This window comes from Dermacentor variabilis, chromosome 6 (assembly GCF_050947875.1).
Source record: "Dermacentor variabilis isolate Ectoservices chromosome 6, ASM5094787v1, whole genome shotgun sequence".
Taxonomy (NCBI): domain Eukaryota; kingdom Metazoa; phylum Arthropoda; class Arachnida; order Ixodida; family Ixodidae; genus Dermacentor; species Dermacentor variabilis.
The window spans coordinates 105,405,512-105,425,631 of record NC_134573.1 but is presented as its reverse complement, the minus strand read 5'-3'; the positions used below and the strand labels follow the sequence as shown (position 1 = coordinate 105,425,631).

At 45.9% G+C, this 20,120-nt stretch overlaps 1 long non-coding RNA gene across 1 annotated transcript; it reads left to right on the top strand.

Annotated features, from left to right (window-relative positions):
• Window positions 1–6,369: 6,369 nt before the first annotated feature.
• LOC142584310 (uncharacterized) lies at window positions 6,370–17,921 on the top strand. The gene is made up of 3 exons (XR_012828753.1): window positions 6,370–6,522; window positions 12,453–12,590; window positions 17,798–17,921. It is a non-coding gene; the product is annotated as an uncharacterized LOC142584310 (long non-coding RNA).
• Window positions 17,922–20,120: the final 2,199 nt, after the last annotated feature.

The window sequence follows — 20,120 nt, the reverse complement described above, 5'->3', positions numbered from 1 at the left end:
AGGCGCGGAGGTCTTTGAGTGTCTTTGGTTTCGGAAATTCTGCCACGGCGCGAAGTTTTGATGGGTCGGGGCAAATGCCGTCTTGTGATACTACGTGACCCAGAATCAAGAGCTTGCGCGCGGCGAACTGCCACTTTTTTAGGTTCAGTTGCAGGCCTGCGTTGGTCAAGGACGTCAACACATGCCTAAGGCGAAGAAGATGCGTGCTGAAATCAGGGGCGAACACAACGATGTCGTCGAGATAGCACAAACACGTGCTTCATTTTAGGCCGCGCAAGATAGTGTCCATCATTCGTTCAAAGGTAGCAGGTGCATTGCATAGGCCAAATGGCATCACAATAAATTCGTATAAACCATCTGGCGTAATGAATGCAGTTTTAGGGCGATCAACTGCTGACATCGGGACCTGCCAGTAGCCCGACCGTAAATCCAACGAAGAGAAGAATTTAGCGCCTTGCAAGCTGTCCAGAGCGTCGTCAAGGCGCGGTAGAGGGTATACGTCTTTGCGCGTTATCTTATTGAGACGGCGATAATCGACGCAGAACCGAATGGAACCATCTTTTTTTGTGGCAAGAACCACCGGTGATGCCCACGGGCTATTGGAAGGTCGAATGACGCCGCGCTGAAGCATGTCGTCCACGTGCTCACTGATCACCTGACGCTCCTTGGCGGATACGCGGTACGGGCGCTGTCGCAATGGCGCGTTGGAGCCAGTGTCGATGTGGTGGCTGACGGTTGACGTGCGACCCAGAGTAGGCTGAGCGACATCAAAAGAATAACGGAACCGGGCAAGCAGGTGAAGAAGCTGGGAGCGCTGCTCGGAAGTAAGGTCATCGGCAATGAAAGGTGTGAATAAGTCACCTGATGGCGGAGCAGAAGTGGAAAGTGCACAGAAGTCAGTGAGCTCTGTATACGAAGCGTCCGGCACGTCGGTTATAAACATGTCATCAAGAGGCTGAACATGGCCAAGTGCTTCACCGCAAAGAGCCGTCAGGGCTGTAGGAAGCAGATTGCAGACAACGATGGCGCTGAGTCCGGCTGAAATGTCAAGCGTGGCGAAAGGGAGGGGAACATCTTTGCGGGTTATGAAGAGTTCCGAAGGAGTGAAGAGGACAGTGCCTCCAGAGACAGCGCCACAGAAGACGGGAACAACGGCAGACGAGTACGGCGGTATGGTGATGTCTTCCCGAAGGACTAGCTTAGCGGGAAGAGATGTGGCGCCGACGAGGGGTACGTCACACAGAGGCGATAATTCGACTTCAGCACGTGCACAATTGATGACGGCGTTATTTCGCGAAAGAATGTCCCACCCAAGTATCACGTCGTGAGAGCAGGACTGAAGAACCACAAACTCCACAATATAGAGAACGTCCTGAATAACAACTCTAGCTGTGCAAGCTGCTGGAGGCTGCACTGGCTGGGCGCTTTCTGTGCGAAGAGAAAACCCAGAAAGTGGCGTCGTAACTTTTCGTAAGGCGCGAGAGAGGCGTTCGTTTAGGACAGACACGGCCGCTCCAGTATCAATTAGCGCAACGGTAGGGAGGCCGTCCACAGTTAGATCGACAACGTTCGAAGGCGACAAAGGAGGACTTGTACAGATCGATGGCGACGCAGTTCTTGCCTCCTGAACTGCGGCGCTTAGTTTTTTTTCTTGCGTGGGTGAAGGGCGCCGACGCAAGGGGGATAACGAGCGGCGACGCGGGGAAGGCGAACGACGTGGAAGGACCGGGCGCTCGGCTGGTGGCCTGTTCGACTGCCGACTAAGATAAGTGTCTTGAAAAGGTTGCACGTCGGCGTAGGGAGGCGACTGCACCAACCCATCAGAGTGCAGCATGCGGCGGCGGCAGAGTCGTGCAACACGGCCGGGAATACCGCAGGCATAACATATGGGCCTGTTGTCTTGTGTGCGCCAAGGATTAGCAAACGCAGGAGCAGGGCGATGAACGGGATGACGAACGGGTGGTAGCGGCCGTGGATGTAGCGCAACGAGTGGTTGACGAGGAGGCTGCGCGGCGACGGATGCGTAAGTAGGTGGCGCGGCGCCAGGGTACAGCTGATGCTGCATTGGTAGAGCCTCAGCAACTTGAGGCTGCGCGGCGACGGTTGCGTAGGTAAGTGGCGCGGCGACAGGGTACTGCTGATGCTGCATAGGTAGGGCCTCAGCAACTTGCTCTTCAATAACCCGCCGGAGCGTAGGGGCGAGCTGTGTAGGAGGCTGTGAAGGCAGCGGCTGCTGTTGGGGTAGCTCAGCAAAGAGCATTAGAGAGAGCTGACGTGCAATTTCCTCCCGCACGAAAGCTTGGATTTGTGTGAGCAGGGGGGAGCGATCAGGGAGGACGGTCATGGAAGAGAGGGCCTCGTCAGCCACTGAGGGGCGCCTGGTCAAAGCGCGTTGCCTTCTCAACTCGTCGTAGCTTTGGCACAAGTTTATGAGCTCTGCTACGGTGCGCGGACTCTTGGCGATCCACATTTGAGAAATGTCATCGGCGATGCCCTTCAAAATGTGCTTTAATTTCTCATTTTCGGGCATAGAAGCATCCACACGTTTGCACAGGTCGAGAACCTCTTCGATGTAACAGGTGAATGTTTCACCGGGTTGTTGCGCTCGCTCTCGTAACCGCTGCTCGGCGCGCAACTTGTGGACGGCAGGGCGACCGAAAACTGCAGCGAAACTGGTCTTGAACGCGGACCAGGACTGAAAGTCGGCTTCGTGATTCCTAAACCACAGGTGAGCCACTCCCGCTAGGTAGAACATGACGGCATTTAACTTGGCGGTATCATCCCATCGATTGTGCAAGCTCACCCGTTCGTACGTAGCCAACCAGTCATTGACGTCCTGTTCGTCCGTACCGCTGAAAGCCGCTTGATGGCGTTGCGGGACAGCGCCAGAGCACGCAACGGGGGGTGGCGGCGGCATCGGCTGGCGAGAGTCAGGCATGACGGGAGGCAGAGTCCGAGACCGGAGTTCCAGGGTGTAGATGTTCTTGAGTACACCGCACCTTCCACCAATTGTAATGGGTGCACTGAACAGTTCCGATGGTAACGTCTCTTCGTAACCGAGGAGGCAGGTGACACAGAGCAGGAACAGCTGGTAGCTCGAACGGCTCACACTCGTGCCAAGCACTGGTGATCCGGCTGGCCCACTGGTTGCACAGCAGGCATGGAAGAGACGATGTGGCTGGCCTTGTTCCTGTGCTCTTCTTCTTCATTACAAAAGGAACCTTTTTCAATGATTTGGCTATGAGAGACTGCAACTAGAGACCCACACTGGCTGATCCATACCAATCAAGAACGTCACGTAGCCATTAAAATAAATCCTTGCAGAACGTAAGAAAGAATTGCGCTATATGAAAATGAAGACTAAAGGCAAATACAGACGCAATCTGGTCATATATAGCTCATTTGTTGCAATCGGTTTTAAGAGCGCTTAATAGTAACGAACCGCCAAAAAGTTCCGAGGTAAAAATTTCTCCTTCTAGGCTGCACGGAAAGCCTCATTCTATATGGAATTTTTTACAGCGAAGGTGTTTATGGCTAGCTTCTCTGTGGACATAGACCAAATTTTTTCCATACGTGGGCCGATTCCAAAGATAGTGCAACGCCGAGCCGACCCGCGGCGGAAGTGACGCAGGCGTTAAGCTCTCCCCGTACGCTGGCCAATCCTGAAGGTAGTCCAATACCTGGCCGATCCGCGGCAGAGGTGAACCTAGCGTTGAGCACTCCCCATACGTGGGCCGATCCCGAAGTATTGCAAAGCCGGGCCGACCCGCGGCAGAGGTGAATCAGGCATTAAGCACTCCCTATACGTGAACCAGTCCCAAATATTGTGCAATGCCGGGCCGACCCACGGTGGAGGTGAAGTAGATGTTAGGCACTCCCCATACTTGGGCCAATCCCAAAGATAGTGCGATGCCGGGCCGACCCACGGCGGAGAAGAACTAAGCGTTAAGCACTCCCCATACTTGGGCCAATCCAATAGATAGTGCAACGCCAGGCCGACCCGCGGCGGAGGTAAAGTAGGCGTTAACCACTCCCCATACTTGATCCAATCCCAAAGATAGTGCAATGCCAGGCCGACCCGTGGTGGAGGAAGTAAAAAAAAATCATGGGGTTTTACGTGCCAAAGCCACTTTCTGATTATGAGGCACTCCGTAGTGGGGGACTCCGGAAATTTCGACCACCTGGGGTTCTTTAACGTTCACCTAAATCTAAGTACACGGGTGTTTTCGCATTTCGCCCCCTCGATATGCGGCAGCCGTGGCCGGCATTCGATCCCGCGACCTCGTGCTCAGCAGCCCAACACCATAGTCACTGGGCAACCACGGCGGGTAGGTGGAAGAAGTAGGCGTTAAGCACTCCCCATACGTGGACCGATCCCGAAGATTGTGTAATGCCGGGCCGACCCGCGGCGGAGGTGAAGTAGGCGTTAAGCCCTCCCCATACGTGGACCAATCCTGAAGATTGTGCAATGCCGGGCCGACACGCGGTGGAGGTGAAGTAGGCTTTAAGCACTCCCCATACTTGGGCCAATCCCGAAGATAGTGCAATGCCAGGCCGACCCACGGTGGAGGTGAAGCAAGCGTTAAGCACTTCCCATGCGTTGGCCGATCCCGAACATTGGGCTATACCGGGCTGACCCGTGGCGGCGGTGCAGTTTGCCAGTAAGGGGCCCGCATTTCACAGCTTCTCTGGTCATCCTTCTGCACAGACCGGAAGGGTACTAATTTTCTTCAACTGCACCAAAAAATTACCTGTGGTCGAGAGCACAGTTCTAACTGTTGACTGAAATTACTGCATGAGGCGGCCGTTATTCCTCCGAGAAAGCAAAATCAACCCTGTACATAGCGCTGCGAAGTTGGGGCAGGCATTTATGGGTTTTAGGCACATAGAAACCTCCAAGTCTGTTAAATTTGTGTGCTTTCAGATGAAGTCCAGCTAAACCGAGTGCAATTTTAGAAGCAGGGTCATTCGCCTGTGAACATATGTCAGAGATTCAAATTACGCACCTGCTGACTTTGGAACTGTGATATTCTTAATGCGCATCTAGTAAATAGTCCCGATTCCTACAGAGCGATTCTCCCACTTCAAGTAGAATCCAAGAACTTCATTTTCATACGGGCAATCCTAATACTTCGCGCAACGATATATTCATTTAACCTTAACATTATTTTGTGCCCTGCTGCTTCTGTATTTCTTTGCCGACATTGTAGTCTTTTCTTCAACTTTAACCTCTTTTAAATGTCCAAATTTTTTACACCACTTACGTTTACTTCGAACCCATGCTCAAGCTTTTACAGCCGAGCTGTATATGGCTACTACCTCGGAAAAAATGTGCCCCTCCCCTCCCGAAATGCTGACAAGCACAAATCATCATGAGTGATAGCGCAGAAAGGGTCCAAGCTCAACGGCACGTGCCTCTGTGGTCTCGGTGACCTGCAACGTGCCCTTGAACTATCCTTGTCACACGTGGGACCCAAAGAGGTCCTAGGCAGACGGGTAAAACAGATTTTTTTTTAAAAATGTGTTGTACAATGTTTTTAAAAAAGGACTGTTAAAAACTTCGCGGCGCCAGCCGTGCAGACGCGCTAGTGCCACTGCTCGCGCGTTCGTCGTCATTATTCATCAACAGCTCGCTCCGTTGTGCGAAAAACGAACATGATCAGCAATGGCTCGAGTGTCGTCATGTTGCACAGCTGGCTCCGTTGCCGCTCATCATTCCAGCGGAGATGATGATGGTAGCAGCTTTATTGTATCTCGCCGGATACGGAGGACTCCTACTCCCCGTCCCCGGCACACAGGCCTTGGGGACGGCGGCCGGGACCTCCACGATTAGAAGCAGGCAAAGAGGTCTTGACTCCTCGCGGCTTCTTCCGCCAGACGGATGGCGTGTTGCTGTGGGGTAGGGTCCTCGCTCCGCAGCAAAGCTTCCCAATTTGACTTCTGTCGTCATAATAAGGGGGCCGCGTTAAGGGGGTATGAGCCATTGCTTAAGGTGGTATGAGCCATTCATTGTCTTACGTGACGGACACATTTCATGACAGAGTTAATACGCGAATGTGTGTGAACCTGTATCGCCACGATCAACACAGATTAGGACATAAAATATGTTTGTACCTTTGTTAAATATTCTGGGTCACCTCCGTGTCGTGCGCTAAACAGCTTCACGGGTCGTAAATCTTCACATAGTGGAACGGCCTCAACTTTTTTTGAAATACACTGGTATATATTATAATATGATGCTAAAATAGAAGAAAACCACGAGAAGAGCATAAACGTGTGACGAAAAATAAGTGAACACCTGCCATGGTTTGTTTTCATTGTCTCCTTCCTATGTTCCATTTGTACTCTACAAAATATAAATTAGGGTGGACTCAGAGGTGTCGTCTGGACAGACTGCATGCAGTTAGTCTTCATCCTGCTGGGACCGGCAACTGTCATAGCGAAGGTCATCATAGACTCGAGAAGTTCTGCAACGGCGATACAACCAGTAGATGATTTCGATTTGCGCCCATACATCGCAAAGTAAGTTGCCTTCAAGAATGACACTCTTATATCTTAATTGAACAACAATTTCCTGCGCCTTCCGGGAAGCCGAAATAAGTCTTCAACTGTCGCCACCAACAGATTAGTCGATACTATTGTGCGACATTATCGACAAATATTCAATCGCCATCATCGTCATCATCATCATCATCAGCCTGTTTTATGTCCACTGCAGGACCAAGGCCTTTCCCTGTGATCTCCAATTACCGCTGCCCTGCGCCAACCGATTCCAACTAGCGCCCACTAATTTCCTAATTTCATCGCCCCAACTTGTCTCCTGGCGTCCTCGACTTCGTTTCCATTTTCTTGGTACCCGCTCTGTAACCCTAATGGCCCAATGGCTATCTAACCGGCGCGTTACATGACATGCCCAGCTCCATTTTTTCTCCTAATGTCAATTAGAATATCGGCTTTACCCGTTTGCTCGCTGATACAAACCGCTCACTTTCTGTCCCTAAACGTTATGCCTAGCAGTCTTCGTTCCATCGCTCTTTGCGCTGTCCTTAACTTGTTCTCAAGTTTTTTTTGTCAGTCTTTTAGTCTCTACCCCATAACTCAGCACTGGTAAAATGCACTGAATTTACACGTTCCTTTTCAATGATAATGGTAAGCTTCCAGTACGGAGCTGACAATATCTACCGTAAGCGATCCAACCCGTTTTTATTCTTCTATGAATTTCCTTCTCAAGATCAGGGTTCCCTGTGGTTAAATGGCCTAGGTAAACATACTCCTTCACAGACTCTACAGGCTGACTGGCAATCGTGAACTCTTGTTGGCTTGCTCGGCTATTCATCACTCTCTTTTTCTTCTGCATAATAATCTTCAACCCCACTCTTACACTCTCTCTGCTAAGGTCCTCCATCATTTGTTGTAATTCGTCTGCATTGTTGCTGAACAGAACAATGTCATCCGCAAATCAAAGGTTACTGAGGTATTCGACATTGATCCTTACTCCTAAGCCTTCCCAGTTTAAACGCTTGGATACTTCTTCCAAGCCCACAGCGAATAGGATTGGAGAGACTGCGTCTCCCTGTCTGACCCCTTTCTTTAAAGCTATCTTCCTGCTTTTCTTTTGTAGGAGTAAGGTAGCTGTGGAACCTCTGTAGAATGTTTCCAAGGTATTAACGTAAGCGGTCTGTACTCCTTGATTACGTAATGCCTCTATGACTGCTGGTATCTCTACTGAATCAAATGCCTTTTCGTAATCTATGAAAGCCATACCGAGAACGTTATTGTACTCTGCGGACTTCTCCATAACCTGATTAATGACATGATGTGATCCATTTTAGAGTATCCCTTCCTGAAGCCAGCCTGTTACCTTGGTTGACTAAAGTCCAGTGTTGCCCTTATTCTATGGCAGAATATGTTGGCAAATATTTTATATAATAATGGGAGTAAGCTAACGGGCCTATAATTTTTCAATTCTTTAACGTCTCCCTTTATGTGAATTAGCATAATGTTTGCATTCTTCCAGTTTTCTAGGACACTTGCAATCGATAGACTCTTCGTATAGAAAGCCGGCAGTTTTCCAAGTATCACATATGTCTCCTGCATCTTTGATTGAACCGACTGTTATTCCATCTTCTCCTGCCGCTATTGCTCGTCTCATGTCTTGCAAGGCCCTTCTGACTTCAACGCTAGTTATAGGAGGAGTTTCTGTATCCTGCTCGTTACTGTTTCTAATTGAGGTATCCTGACTTCTCTTGGTACTGCACAGGTCAGTATAGAATTCTTCCGCTGCCTTTACTATGTCTTCGAAATTGCTGACGGCATTACCCTGCTTATATTTCAGTGCATACATCTTGGTTTGTCCTATGCCATGTTTCCTTCTCACTGATTTCAGGCTGCGTCCATTTTTTACGGCTTCTTCAGTCTTTCTCACATTATAGTTTCGAATATCACTTGTTTCCGCCTTGTTGATCAGTTTTGATAGTTCCGCGAATTCCACGTTATCTCTTGAGTTGGACACTTTCATTATTTGTCGTTTCTATACAAGGTCCTTAGTTACTTGGCAGAGCTTGCCTGCTGCTTGCCTTGGTGCCTTGCCTCCGACTTCAATTGGTGCTTTTTAAGTCAGCGTCGTTACGGTTTCATTCCTTGTCTAGATGTCATCTTCATCTCTCTGTTCTTAGGCTGCATATTTGGACGCAAGTACCAGCCTGAATTTGTCTGCTTTTACCCTTACTGCCCCTAGGTCGACCTTTTTCTTCTTGACCAATTTTACTCTTTCTCTCTTCAAATTGAGGTGAATCGTAGCTTTCACTTACCTATGATCACTGCACTTCACCCTACCTATCACTTCTACATCCTGCACTATGCTGGGATCAGCAGAAAGTGTGAAATCAACTTCATTTTTAGTTTCACTAATAGGGGTTTTCAAAGTCCACTTTCTGTTGCTACGCTTCCTGAAAAACGTGTTCAATATTTGAAGCTTATCCCTTTCTGTGAATTCTACTAGCATCTCTCGTCTAGCGTTCCTAGAATCAACGCTGTAGTTGCCAATTGGTTGTTCACCAGCCTGCTTTTTCCCCACTTTTGCATTGAAGTCGCCCATTACTACAGTATGCTCAGTTTGCACTTTTCTAATCGCTAATTCAGCATCTTCATTAAACTGATCTACTTCATCATCATCGTGACTGGATTTTGGAGCGTAGGCTTGTACTACCTTTAATTTATACCTCTCATTACGTTGATTACGACTATAGCTACCCTCTAATTAATGCTGTAGAATTCGTCAATGTTGCCCGCTATGTTCTTATGGATTAGGAATCCTACCCCGTATTGCTTCTTATCTGCGAGACATCTATAGCAGAGGACATGTCCGTTATTCAGCAATGTGTAAACCTCCCCAGTTTTTCTAATCTTACTAAAGCCGATGATATTGCAAACGAAGTCTGATAGTTCCTCAAAGAATCCTGCTAAGCTAGCCTCACTCGACAGAGTTCGGCAATTAAAGGTTGGCAGGGTCAGTTTCCATTGGCGGCCTATCCGGGCACAGAGATTCTTAGCACCCTCTGCTGCGTTACAGGCCTGACCGCCACCTTGGTCAGGTGCTCCGCAGCCACTCGGGACTGAGGGCCATGGGTTAGTTGTAGGAATAATTCAGGAGGTAGTGGCCGAATACTGCACCAGGGAGGCTAATTCCTGTTCTGGTGTGGAAGTGTCTTTGTTGAAGCTTAGTGGCCTTCCTAATTTGGTTGTACCTGGATTAGTATAGTCCCACTCGGTCTCGGCATCTTTTCCCGCTGTCAGGCGTCCCTCCAAGCTTGCGGTGTCAGGCGTCACTCCAATATTCAGGTCATACGAAATCGTCCCTTTATTCAAGCCTTAAGAAATACAAGATACCTATGTGCACTCGTGGAAACCGTATATGCAAGCTTCGAGTAGAACATTAGCAGGATTGTCCAAATTGACCACCGCGGCAATTCACAGGCAACCGCTATAGCGGTTCCTTGTTTGCTGTGGTGAAACGCGCAGCTAATGTCTTAACACTAGCGGAAACCACATAAGTGACAAGTGCTTCGGCGTGGTAACATCATTGTAGTCAAGTGGCATGTTCTCGGCCCGTTTGTAACAGTAGACACCAGGCCTTCGTAGTGGTATGTGCTTCGCTTCGGCTTCGTTCTTCAATAAACCTTTAGTTTTGCACTGTTCTGTACCATTGGCCCGTTAGCTAGACGGTGCTGTAGGAAGGATTAAGACGGGATTTGATTCAATTGTATTTTAGGAAAACTTGCAGGAGGAATTGCGATGATGTTTCATCATAATGTAATGTAACAAAAGTGGCACAGCCTCACCCTTAAGGTGGACATTTTACATCCTTCATCGAAATCGTAACCGTGCTTCGAGAGCTCTAGCACCCAGCATTACTTTTATGTGCACCTCTTTCCATATTTTTGTTTTAGCTCGCCTTTCTCGAGCATTTATTGCACTTCACCTTTTTCCAGTAACATGTAGTCAGTCAGTATTTCCACTGGTCAACTTCCATGTCTTCCTGTGTCTTCTTTCTCCTCCTTCTTGAGAATTTACTACTGGGTTTTTTGGAGACAGCAGTGTAGAAGATCCCTTGCAGCTTTGTGAGTTTGAAGAATGTCAGAAATGAGTCGAGGATCAGCTTACGGTAGGTAGGCAGGATCCTCAGTATATCATGCACTCTTAGCTAGCCAAGCATGGTAGATAATGACGTCTATTTCTCTGTTCCCGTGGCTAGGCATTATAATGTGAAAGCATTACGTGCCCTAAAGTTGCATAGAGCGAAAATCAAAGGCAGCGGGCGTCACCGAATGATGGTGTCAAAAAGGGCCGACGTCGCAAGGAGTAAAAATACATGAAAATATGCTAGGATTGGCGTCACATTTCTCAGGGAGGTTGCGTTAAACAAAGTAAGTCAACGGCTTTGAAAAGAAATAAAATTTGGTAAGTTTTGATCTTAGTGGGAGTCGAATCCGGGTCTGCAGGGTGCGACGCGAGCACGCTTCTCCGACGCCACAGCGGCTCCGCGGTTCTGGCTGACTAAAGCTATGCCCAGTGAGTGCGCCATTAAACAAGTGACGTCGCCGCCATCTGTCTGACTAAAGGTGTGGCCTAGTGCGTGCGTAATTGGGCATGTGATGGCGAAGCCAATGGGAAGCAGGTGGCGCCACGTGATGAGTATATGACATGAGCGCGCTCAACGCGTTGTGAGATGTACAAACGGTATAATGTTTTCGCATTCCAACACCTAAGCAGTCTTACTAACCTCTGTCGAGTTTTGATACCACACCTGAATCTTGCCCACTCCGTGCAGTTTCACAGTCTGATATTAAATGGCGAAACGTTATTGTTGAAAGAAAAACTGCACACGTGTAAATTCTGCGGCGTCAATGTCACTCACAATATAGGAACCTTATGTTAGAGATTACATGATACAATCATACAGACCTATCCTTATGTAAAGTGCACGAGCCGATCTCGAAAGCAATGAAATTTCTCCTACAGAACGACTCAGACTACGACCCTAACATAAACGGCGCCGGAATTGGCTCTGGCAAAACTACATTAAGTATTTTTTCCTAAAAATAACAGAATTTCTGGACTTGTCTCCAATAAACCTTGGCGCTCAGCGCAATCACTCTTCGTTGGCGTCTGTTTAATTTTGATCCTAATATTGTTGGCACATCTGAAAATCGTAAATGTGTGCGGTATGTGAAGCCTCTAGTCTAAGACATTTCATGCAGTTTCAAAGTTATCTATAGTTCAATTATAGCACCGTCCTTACTTCGAAATGTTTGCTTCTTTGCTATATTGTATTCCGTCCTGCTTAAATCACAGAAAATGTGGACTTGCATTTAGTAATTTATATTGTATTTGACCGCATTAATTTGTTTTAAACACAGCCGCCTCTTGCGCAAAAGCAACGAAGCTCATATAAGGTGCGCCATAGTGGGGGGACTCACAATCGATTTTGAACATGAGGCGTTATTTAATGTGCACCTAATACTACATACACGATCCCCATTGAAGTGTGACCTTTGTGGCTGGAATCGAACCCTAGACCTTAAGCTGATACGCGGAACGCCATAGCCACCGGGTTACACCGGTGGGTATGGAAATGCACGTAATTTATATGGTACATGCCAGTGTGTTGTATACGCTGTAACACATTATATCAACGAATAAACTTAGCTCGTGCATTAGAGCTCCACTACTGTGTTCTTCAGCTATACATCTGCAGAAAGGGTTATAGGGTTAGGACAAGGTGCGCAATTTGGGGCCTAAATCACACTTCATTCGAAGTCAATTAAAATATGTTTCGTGTCATTTTGTGGACGTTAGGATTCTGCTTATGTTAAAGCATGTCCGAGGCGAATTTTACTACAATAATCTAACCTGTAGCGATAATTGCAATCCTGGACTGTTTAAATTTCAAGCATCGAATTCAACCTTTCTGACGATGAAAACGTCTGGGTTACTGTCGCTGCACTGACGGCATCTCTTTACCGTGTGGGCATGGACCAAGTCGTCGTTCAAAGGTGCTTGGCTTCCAGAAGTCTAGCCAGTGCTAAAAGGTAAGAACATTTGCGATATTCGGCATAAAACGGCAAATTAGTCGTACTTTTTCTGTATCGTGCAAATTTCGATGTACTTAAAGAAAGTGGATACATGTGGAATGTATTTGTCCGCTACCCCAGAAGAGCATTTAATTTAGCGTCTTGTTTCCGAACTGGCACAATGTTTCATGGGCAAACGTATGGTGAGCACTTTGACCTAATCATAAAGTACAAGTCTGTGCAGCGTCCGAGACTAGATTTTTCTGAGATGGCCCTGCTCCAAACGCCTGGAGCTATTTCGTGCCTGGAGAAATTCGTTCTAGCTCGTCGAGCAATTTCTTGCGCGAAGTTGAGTGCTATTCAGCTTTCTTTGTCTGCTTTCTTCTCTGTAGTGCTGTGCATATTTGTACCGTTTGTACGTATAGCTTTACTATGTAAAGATATATATATATATATATATATATATATATATATATATATATATATATATATATATATATATATATATATATATATATATATATATATATATATATATATATATATATACGCAGGAAAGAGACGACGAACCTTCTACAAGACGTATCGTACTTACTAGCGTGTTCAGTTGGAGGACCAGCCTTCGTCAGAGTGCAGTCAGTTGTGTATATATATATATATATATATATATATATATATATTTATTTATTTATTTATTCAAAAGAACCTTACAGGCCCTATGGCAGGGCATAAAGTAAGGGGGGTATACTAAACAGTAAAATGTATAAAATATACAAATTGCCAACAGGAACAGTGCTATAAGAAGATTACCGTGTTACACAATATTGAAGGCACTAGGAACACAAAGCAATATCTGAAGGCACACGAACACTTGTTACTGTTAACATAGCAAGGAATACCGTTTATGAAAATGATATACAACATGGCAAAAGTGCACGATAACATACACTAGATTGGTCACTCGTTAACGGTATTAAATAGGAAAAGCATGAGTAACTGAGAGCGGAAGGTGTCGGGATTAGATATGGAGGCTATGTTATCAGGGAGGTCATTCCAGAGACGGATGGCACGTGGTAGTGCCGGTGAATTAAATGCATTTGTTTTACCGTATATGCGCATGAAACTGAACTGATTATGTAATCTGCGTGAAAAAGAGTGGGGTATTTGTAGTTGCAACCGGGTTCGTTTATTAGTGTAAATATATTTGTGGAATAAGCACAGAAGAGCGATGTTGCGGCGGATATCTAATGGCGGCAACAGTAGGTCTAGATTAATATGTGTAATGCTCGAGTATATACTGTACTTACGGGATATGAAACGGGCTCCTCTGTTTTGTATCATTTCCGTCAAATTTATTAGGTAATTTTGATGAGGGGACCAAATTGGGGAGGCGAATTCTAACTGTGGCAAAATCAATGTTTGGAAAGCGAGTTTTCGAATGTTTGGCGGGGCATTTCGCAAATTCCGTCGTAGATAGCCAAGAGAACGTGATGCTTTGGCGCATGTAGAAGTGATGTGTGGGGCCCATGATATATATATATATATATATATGTATATATATATATATATATATATATATATATATATATATATATATATATATATATATATATATATTCAATTTCCAAGCAAATGAGGATGCAAAGAGCAAGAATGCCATAGCATTAAAATGAGCATAAATATCCGGTTGGTCGCTAGGCTTTCATTTGAATGGCTACAACGCGATGACAACATTGCAAAGGTCACATGTTCCTTCGTTTTCTTTTGCTTGTATTTCCACTCTGGGACTATCAAGGTGAAGGAACAGCTTCATGCACTGGTAAAATCTGCTTCCTGAAATTTCTGATGATATGTCAGCTTAATGTACCCTTTAATGAACACGATCATTTTCCTGCATATTCATTGTGTATATTCAAAACAGATGGTCTCATTACTTTTAGGAATTTTGAATATACCTTTTGTACTTGCGAAATTTCCAAGATAAGTTTACTTCTCTATTATTTCGTTTTATATTACACGCCACTGAAGTCCAAGCTTCGCCTGCTAAACAGCAAGAAAGTTAGCCATAAAGCAAGCTAATATGTCACGACTAAGGAGTCGCAGGTGTTTATGTCCCTCAGGAGTCTGAACAAAAAGTGGCCGATGAGCACTGCATTCAAGCCAGTCAGACAGGTGGAAAAGTGAATACTCTCACTGCAGCAACACTGGGACTATGTGAGCTTGATAGCCTTGATACACTGTCGACTATATTCCGCTGAGTTTTCTCAAACGTAGAAAATTGACAAATCCAATTATTCGTCTAAATGTAATCGATTATTCTTGTTAAAATTTCTAATCAATGTCCAGCCACACATGCCCAATTTTCTTCCATTTACGTTACAAATACAGGCACAAAGGCTGTGAATGTATATGCCACTCCCTAAAATGGAACGGTGTCCCAGATATTTCAACCTCTTACTTTTTATCTATAGTTTCCTAACAATAAAAATTGACTCGCCATCCCAGCCCTGCAAAAGTGGATGTCGCGCGATGCTGTGGAAAAAACACCACTACAACTTCTGAGGGGGGTATGCTATATAAATACGAAGTCATTATATCCGGCGTTAAGATCTGATGGTGACAAAACCCATGTGACCAAGTTACGTTAACACCCGATGGTATCGAAACCGGTGTGACCAAGTGGTGACGTCACGTTTGTCATGATGAGAAAACGTGACTACGCCATCACCTCCAACGTCGCGTGAGGACGTTATCACACCAAAGGTCATGGGATGACGTCCTCACGTCAAACATGTCGTCACACGATGATGTCGTTCTCAAGTGATGATGTCGCCTGTTGACGTCACGTGATGCCTTTAGAGAAGCAGCACACTGTGCACTGCTCCCTTTTTTTTCACTGCCTCCACGATCGACTTCATCATCATCATCATCCTGGTTACGCCCACTGCAGGGCAAAGGCCTCTCCCATACTTCTCCAACTACCCCGCTCACGTACTAATTGTGGCCATGTTGTCCCTGCAAATTTCTTAATCTCATCCGCCCACCTAACTTTCTGCCGCCCTCTGCTACGCTTCCCTTCCCTTGGAATCCATTCCATAACTCTTAATGACCATCGTTTATCTTCCCTCCTCATTACGTGTCCTGCCCATGCCCATTTCTTTTTCTTGATTTCAACTAAGATATCATTAACTCGCGTTTCTTCCCTCGCCCAATCAGCTCTTTTCTTATCCCTTAACGTTACACCTATCATTCTTCTTTCCATAGCTCGTTGCATCATCCTAAATTTAAGTAAAACCCTATTCGTAAGCCTCCAGGTTTCTGCCTCGTACTTGAGTACTGGTAAGACACAGCTGTTATGAACTTTTCTCTTAAGGGATAATGGCAACCTGCTTTTCATGATCTGAGAATGCCTGCCAAACGCACCCGAGCCCATTCTAATTCTTCTGATTATTTCAGTCTCATGATCCGGATCCGCAGTCACCACCTGTCCTAAGTAGATGTATTGCCTTACCACTTCCAGTGCCTCACTACCTATCGTAAACTGCTGTTCTCTTCCAAGACTGTTAAACATTACTTTAGTTTTCTGCAAATTAATTTTTAGACCCACCCTTCGGCTTTGCCTCTCAAGGTCATTAGCATGCATTGCAGCTGGTCCCCTGAGTTACTAAGCAAGGCAATATCATCAGCGAATCGCAAGTTACTAAGGTATTCTCCATTAACTCTTATCCCCAATTCTTCCCAATCCAGGTCTCTGAATACCTCCTGGAAACAACGCTGTGAATAGCAGTGGAGAGATTGTATCTCCCTGCCTGACGCCTTTCTTTATTGGGATTTTGTTGCTTTCTTTATGAAGGACTACGGTGGCTGTGGAGCCGCTATAGATATCTCTCAGTATTTTTACACACGGCTCGTCTACACCCGTCTACACCCTACACGATCGACTTATGATGATGTAACGTGAATACGTGATCAAGTCAGCAGTCGCATGATGATATTAACACACAAAAAGTCGCGTTCTGACATCATCACGTCAAACGTTACATTACATGATAACGACATCGTCACATGACGATATCGCGTGTTAATGTAATCCGATGACGTCGTCACATCCAACGTGGCGTCATGCAATGACGTCTTCGTCAAACGATTATGTCACCTGATAACGTCAGGTGATGCCTCTTCGAGAAGCGGCACACTGTGCGATTCCCGGTTCTTTGCACTGCCTCCAGCATTGGCCCACATCTCTCTATGAGCACAGCACGCGCGGTCAGAAAAAATCCACACCGACTAGAGGCTACCAGCTTCGCTGTAATAAACCTGTGTCCAAGGGAAGTAGCCGCTGTTACGGGAACGGTGTTCCTCCCACCTGTACCGGAGAGGAGAGCCTGTTTCGCTGCCAACCAATTCCATACGTCTAATGTTTGCATTTAAAAGTTGAGAGGTTCACAGATATGGAACGCCGTTACACATATTTACCGCTTGGAAATGGAATTTCGTACCACATAAGTAAGCTGAAAAAATTGAAAACATTTTTGTGTACATTTTAAACTTGGGTGGAACGAGATTGAGAATGAAACGTTTATACTGACACCGTCTTCATAAATTCCTTGGCCTTGTCCCTCGTGTAGCAGTGCCTTGCTCCTTGCTTTTTGCTCTTGCCTACGCCTCCAGGGCAAGTATTCACAAACACACTAAAAAGCCTTCCTCGTGGGAGGCCGCTCTTCGAGCCACTTGCTCAGATGACCAGCTCTGGCTGGTGGACCATGCTTTCCTAGAGATGTCGGCCAGGGGGCTCCCATACGTCAAGGAGCCCAACCACATTTAAATAGTTCTAATATAGTTTTATCCATCCATCCACCCATCCACTAAAAAAGCCAATTCCAGCTAAACCTACTTTTAAACATATCATTTATGAGGGCGGCCAACCAATCGGAAAAATCGCCTATGAATAAATAGCTGAGTGAAATCGTACCCCGGTTAGTGCGTAGTCTAGAAATCGCTATGATATGTCTTGGAACGCACAAAACCGGACAACAGGCAGTTTTACATCGTATAAATAACAAGTTGATTTTTACGTTTGCATTCTGTTTCAATCGCATAAAGTTGTTACTGAAATGGCAAGAGTGCCAAAAAAAATTTCCGATTTTATTTCAGTGCGCTTTACATCGTTTGTAAGGAAGTGGACCTAAACATGTTTTATTTGTCCTTCTGCTTCCTCCACACAGGACAGTTTTATTAGGGGCCGTCCTCCTCATTGTCGTCAATCTTGTGAAATTAGCCATGGCAGTCGCCCTAATCCTGTGGTTTCGGGGCTGCGATCCTGAGCTTTCGGGAGCAATAAGAAGCCATGACCAGGCAAGTACGCGCTTTCATTTCTATATTTGTTACCCTCACGTTAACTAATGCCGCTTTACGCCGCAATAACAAAGTGGACGCGTTGTTATTTCTTAGTACATCGACGAGAGGCTTCTTAAAGCCATAGGTAATAACGTCAGTGAAAAGAAAAGGTAGGAACATTTACATCTAGCGGCATATATTGCATCCGTCTGCATGGTACGCGAACAAATTGCTTTCGAGGCGCTGCCGTGGCTGCACAACCTTAAAGTTGCAGTTTATGCGCCCTGTAGGTAACAGGCGCTCAAAATTTCCTTGCTCCTACAGGTAGAAGATGTGCAATTCCATGAGGGCGAATCTGAAAGTATTTGCCCTTTTTATTTTTAACCAAATTATGGCTGTAAATGCCAAGTCAACATATCCATTCCCGGCGGTTGACCTTTGTTGGACCGGCCCGGCCTCATCTGCCGGTAGCTCCGCGACATGGCTCTGCTCTCGGTTGTTGAAGATGGCGTTCCTGCTTCACACGTCCAAGCGTACGACCAACGAAGTGTTAATCATATTCTATGGAGCAAGGGACGAACGCTCATCGAAACCCACGGAAAAATGCAGCGCACGAATGAGGAGGGTGCCTCGCTTTCAGTAGTGTGAGGTGGTGGTGTTTTGAGTTCGCACATGGCCGTGCAGACTTGCATTACAATGAGGGTTCGGGGAGGCAGCGTGCATCGCTGACTGACGACAGGGGGCATCTCAAATTTAGTGCTGGGATGGGACAAATATCTGAGCCAGTATGGGTACCCTGGTACCCTGTAGAAAAATAGTGTAAGGCATGTATTATAATACGTACATTTGTAATCACTTGCACGTACCTTAGTTCGGCTGATAAGAAGTAGGGCGCTTATTCTCACAACGAAAAAAGCAGAACAATAGTTCTGCTAGTAATGGTATTTGTAGCTACTGAGCCCCACAAGACGTGTTATATTTGGTTCTTGTTTGTACCTAAGTCTTCTGATCACGGAGATCGCATGAATTGGGTTGTTGAGCACACGAACAGCATTGCACCAGACAAGACTGCGACTCATTTATAGCGGAAGGTATGCTTACTAACTGTTCTCTTCTTCCTACAGATCCTGCCCTTTTATATAAAAACCTCCCTGATGAACTTCCCGGGTTTCACGGGACTTTTCCTCGCCGCAGTAGTGAGTGCCGCAACCAGGTGATAGTCAAGCACGACAATATCTTTTGAAAATGGTAATTTTCGCGTGAAGCGTGGTAGCAAAGTGCGGGTTCATCTTTTTTTTTTTTTTTGATCGAAATGATCGAGCCATTGCTTTTTTTTTTTTGCTTTTCTCGGCACATCATGTTAAGCGTTATCACTTTCGCTGAACATTCATTCGATTTATCGAATCTTAACCATATGAAGGTGTTGTCCCCGCGGTACAAAACAAGCGTCAAAGGAGAACAGCTTCTACGAAGACTTCGTTGAAATATTTGGTGACGGCAAAATAAAAGCCATCTCTAGGATCACATTTAGCGCCGTCTTAAAGAACTATGACAACGACAATTCCGATTTTTCGAAAATTTTATGCCAGGCACCTCCCATCACGATGCATTTTGGTGGTCACCGGATGAGCCTTCCGTTGGGGAGTTTCTTCAGTGACCGAAATACGACTGATCTGTGAGGGCTAATACGCTTCGCGTCACGCAACACTGACTGATATGCAGTCAATGAGTTGATAAGGATGATACGCAGTAATAAGGGATTATATTTGTCTCATCACGGTTGATAATTGTTTGACATGGATGGATAAGGGGCCAAAGAGCGATAAGGGTTTATAATGGTCGAAGCAATTCTCATAAGGTTGATATGGACCGAGAACGGTTGGTGAGGGTCGGGTCAAGTTCGACAAGGTTGACAAGGACCGATAAAAGTTGATAATGATCGAATCATATCCGATAGGATTCATAAGAACAGATCACAGTTCATAAGGATTTCATCAATTGCAATAAGGTTGATACCGACTCATAAGTGCTGATAAGGCTTTGATCGATCCAATAAGGCTTATAACTGTGGATAAGGATAGATAAGTGTCGGATCGAGTCCGATAAAGTTGATAAGAACCGATAAAAGTTGATAACTGTCATATCTAGTCCGATAAGTTTGATGACGACCGATAAGGGTTGTTATAGGTTGTTACTGGTCGGATCAAGTTT